Below are 4,751 nucleotides of genomic sequence, written 5' to 3' on the forward strand. Positions count from 1 at the left end.
CCGCGCCGGAGCCCAGTTTTGCCAGTCCCGCGTGCGGCCGGGTCCCGGCCCCCGGTGCTGGGAGACGCCGCGGACCCTCGGCTCCTCCGGGCTGCCCGTTTGGGCAGGAGGAGTTCAAAGGCTGCGAGGAACGCGGGCTGCTCTGCTGGGAGCTGTGTTTCCTGACCCCAAAATTCCCTGTACCAATTCCACCCCGTTCAGCAACCTTTGCCTCCTCTCCGCCACCAGCGCGCGGTGCCCATGACGGTGGCGGTGTCACCCCCACGTGTTTCCCACCCCCAGGCTGGACCCCCCCGGCCGTTCCCCCCCGCGGCCGCTCCGTCCCCGGGCAGGGAGCCCCCTCCCAGAGCAGGGGGGGCTCGGCCGGGGGCGCAGCCAGATGTTCTGGCAGCCGCGTGCGCGCTGCCGTCCTCGCCAAAAGCTCGGCGCGTGAGGCCAGCTGGGCTCAAGCCTCCAGCGCTGGGGATGACCCAGGGACCCTTAACCCCCTTCCTCTGCTCCCCGCGAGGAAGAGGAGGCTGAGCCCCACGGCTGGCAGCTGGGAGGCTCTTTGGAGGCCAGGGGGGGACAGGTTTGTGTCTTTGGGCCCCCCCTGACCGGAGGCACCGGGGATCTCTCCAGCTGGGCGGCCGCGCGCAGCCCTCCCTCCGCCCTGACGTCAGCCCCGAGTCGCTCCCTGCACTTTTGCCGTCCTCTCCTCCTCCTCCCAGGATGGATCCGCTGCCAGCTCCAGGCCGTTTGCCTTCGGCTGTGACCTGCTGCCCGCGGAAACCGCGCCGGCCCTGGGAAAGGCACCGGGGAGCACCGGGCGGTGATGGGCAGCACCGGGAGCCCTGGGGGGGACATGGCTGGGGGGTCCCCAGGGCTGGCAGCGTGGCTGGGACCTGACTCACCCACCGCGAGGGCGAGGGGCTCCCAGCCCCTCTCCTTAGCCAGGAAATGGTTAAGGCTGCAGGCTCGCAGTGCTCCCCATCTCCCCGGCCCTTTTAAAAGCATCTGCTTGTTGCTATTTCCATGTGTAAATTAAATCGATCAGCTGCGCTCTCGCCCCCTCCCCTCCTAAATTAAGTAGGGCTTTTAATCAAGTGATTTATGTTGAATTCGCAGCCCTAGATTAAACTCGCAGCCCAGGCAGCCAGCGGCGGGGGGAGCGGGGCTGGGGGCATCCATAAATCACCGCTCTCCTTGGGACCGGCTTGGCAAGGCGGCGGGGAGAGATGGAGCTCGTGTTTACATCATCAGAAACTGCTGCTATCACAATCTTCTGCTCATTTCCTGGGGTTACCAGGAGGGCAATTAAATATGATAATAAGCAGAGCGACTCCAGCAGCGCCGCTGGTGCCTGCCGTCACACCGCAGCCTGGGGGCTCGGGGGTTTGCTGGGCCAGGGACGGGCACGGGGCAGCTGCCAGCACCTGGAGCAGGGGAATTCTGCAATTCTGCCCCTCTGCCCTTCCTGGGAGCATCCCCTTCGAGCTCGGGGACACAGCAACACCCAGACCCCAAGATGGAGACACCCAGACCCCGAGCCCCGTCCCGCACCCCGAGCACGTGGCTGGCAGCACCGGGCACTGGTGGCCACCAAGCACTTCACCCGTGGCCACACTTTTGGCTCCTGCAGTATCCTTTGTCTCTCCCACTCCTCGCCTTCCTCCTCCTCTCCTTTTAAAGCCCTCCGGCTGCGCAGCACCGAGACAATCTCTTGGCCCCGGCCCAGGATCTGGCTGCTCGGCTGGGCTGGGAGCTGGGCTTTGTCTGGCTGCCAGCGCTGTCAGGGAGCCTTCCTCGCAATCCCACCTCGCTGGGCAGGGCCGGGAGCAGGGCTGGGGGCTGGAAGAGGGGCTGGGGGCGTCCCGGGCAGGGCTTTGCCTGCTCCCACCCCATGCCAAGGACGGGAGCATCCCGCGGCACCGGGGGCAGCTCCCCAGCCATAAATTATTTCCCTGGGAGGAAATAACCCCCACCCCGAGGGGCGGCCAAGCAGAGAGCGCAGGAAATGGGGTGGAAGCTCCAGAGCCCTGGGCAGGGCTGGGGGCTGGCGGGGGAGCCCCTTCCCCCTCCTCCTGCATCCCCACGGGACAGGGTTTGTGCGGGAGCACCGAGGGCAGAGGACGGGGTCTGGATGCGGCCACTGGCACATGGGGCTCTGCACCCCTGCCCCGGGTGGGTGTGAGGGGTGTGAGCCCCCCAGCCCTGCTGGAGCCCCCCCCTTTAGCAGGAGCTTGGCAGGGCGCTCGGCGGGGCTGTCCTGCTGTCCATCACCTCCCTGACAGCCCGCGCACCAGCCACTGTCAAACACCGCGGCTCGGCTTGATTTCATCCAAACAAACCTGGGGCTGTGAACCCGGGCAGCTGCAGATCGTTCCCGCTCCCGTCAAAGCCCTGCCACTGTGCGGAGGGCTCGGGGGGGATCCCCGCACCCCCTGCTCCCTCTCCGGGTTGGGGTTCACCAAAATCCTGGCCGCTCTCAGCACCCACCCACCGGCACCCCCGGCCCTCCCCGCGCACCCCGGGGCCACCGGTGTGAGGTGGGAAGGGAAGAGCCCCGGCTGATCCCGGGGGATCCCCGCCATCCGCACCCCGTAACTCTCCCGGTTCCTCTCCCTGCCAGGTTTGGCTCTCGAGCCCTTGTTCTACATTATTTTAAGCTGGTGTAAGCCTCGGCCGCCTTTGTTACAAATTTATACCAGAGACAGAAAGCCTGCGCGGAATGTAATGCTCTAATACCGAGGGCCATAAATCTCAGCCTTTGTTGTGCTTGGGCCCCACTAAATCAGCGCTGCTCCCTCGGAATATTAATCTGCTGCAGAAGTGCTGAGCGCGGCATCTTTCCCCGGCAGCCTTCGGAGGGGAGAGGCTGACGGGGGGCCGGGGACGGCCGTGGCACGGGGACGTCTCAGCAGAAATCCCCCGCAGCGGGGCCAAGGTGGGGGGACGGAGGCAAAAAGGGGTCGGAGCCACGGGTTTGGGGTCCCTCGGGGCCGAGCCCTCCCCTGCAGCGAGCGGTGGCCGTGGGGATGCCCAGGGGGAGGACAAAGCTCCAAGGGGAGGGCTGGAAGGTGTTTGGCACCGAAGGGCTGGAAAAGCTCTCCCCACGCCAAAGCACACACGGCCTTGGAGCTCGGCCGCGTTTCATTTGCCCCACGTTGCAGAACAGAATCCAGAAATTTACGGGGCTCTGCTGGGTTCGCTTCCTCCAGGATCTCAGGGGGGGGTCATGTAGCGAAAACGCTGATTTTCCCCCATTTTGGGGTCGGGGAGGGGGGGGGCGCAGGAAGCTGCGGGGCCCTGGGTGAGGGCGCAGAGCTGAGCCCTGCAGCACGGCCGGGGGAGGCTGGGTTGGGGAGCAGCAGGGATTTGGGGTCTGGTTTGGGTTTGTTCAGAGCGGTGCGGGACTGCTGGGGGGTGCTGAGCCGGCTCGGGGCCACCCCCCCAGCCAGGACACCCCCTGACAGCCCCCCCAGCCCCCAGGGTCAGGAGCTGGAGCAGAGGCTGCAGAACACGACTGCTGCCGAGCAGGAGCAGAGCATCACCCACCCGCAGGAAATTGAGGGCGTCATCTGGGTAATTTCCTGCCCACCTCCCGCACTGACATCAGAAAAAGCCCCCAACAACTTGACATTCAGCTCCCAATTCTCTGAGCTCCCGGAAAGCTTTGGGGCCGGCAGGGTGGCTCCGGCAGTGGCTGATTTGGGGAATCCGAAATTCTTCAGCCACGATGGGCGCCTTCAGCAGGGCCCTGCCAAGGGGGAATTTCTGGGTAACGCTCCCTCCCGGGGCTCTCAATGGGAAATAAAAACGATTTCTCCACCACATTTTTGAGGCCAGGAGCAGGGTGAAATCCGAGGGGTGTTAAATCTGAGGGGTGTGAGGGCAGCAGGGCGTGAACCCAGCCCAGGAGAGGTTTTGCTCCTGGTTCTGAGGGATCTCCAGCACCACATTTGGCTCTCACTCCTGGTGCCTGGTCCCGCAGCCCCTCACCCCCAGCTCCCAGCCCTGGCGTGGGGAGCGAGGAGCGAGGAGCGGGGCTGAGAAGCTCCCCAAAGCCTGAGGGCTGCTGCGACCTGCCGGTGGGAAGCGGCACTGGAGCGAGCTGCGAGGCTCGGGGGGGCTGTGGGAAGAGGCAGAGCCCCCCCCGCCTGCACCCTGCGGGGTTTTTGTGGCTGAGCCCCCGGGGCTGTGGGCAGCGAGGGGCACCCGCTGCACCCACCGCAGGGAAAGCATCGGCTGGGGATTATTTGTGTGAGTTACCGCGGGGCCCCTTTGCCTGGCGCTGGGCAAACATCCCCTGATAACAGGGGAGGTCGGGCAGTGCAGCAGAGCTGGGAAACGCCGTCAATGCCAATGGCATTTCTGCGTGGATCTGCTGCTGCGGGGCAGGGATCCATCCCCCCAAATTGCGTTAGGAGGAGCTGAACCACCCGTCCTACAGGGATGGCGCTGGGGCTGCAGCTACCCACCACCATGGGCAAACAGATCCGGGGGCTCCCATCCTGGCTCTGCGGCAGCCCAGAACTGCTGCACTTCCAGAAAACACACCCCAAGTTACCAACCTCGTTCACCTCACCAGAAGGGGCAACGTCCCTCCTGGCTGGTGTTCTTTGACACGGTTTAGTGAGCTGGGTGGCTCCGTGAGCCCAGCTCGTGTGCTCTGAAGACACTTCTGTGTCACACGGCTCTTCCACTAACCTCAAGTTCAGGAATTGTACCTATACATTCAGGAACTGTACCCATTTACCTGCTGTAGCCAT

The sequence above is a fragment of the Aythya marila genome (genome assembly GCF_965140915.1).
Source record: "Aythya marila genome assembly, chromosome: 26".
Lineage (NCBI taxonomy): Eukaryota > Metazoa > Chordata > Aves > Anseriformes > Anatidae > Aythya > Aythya marila.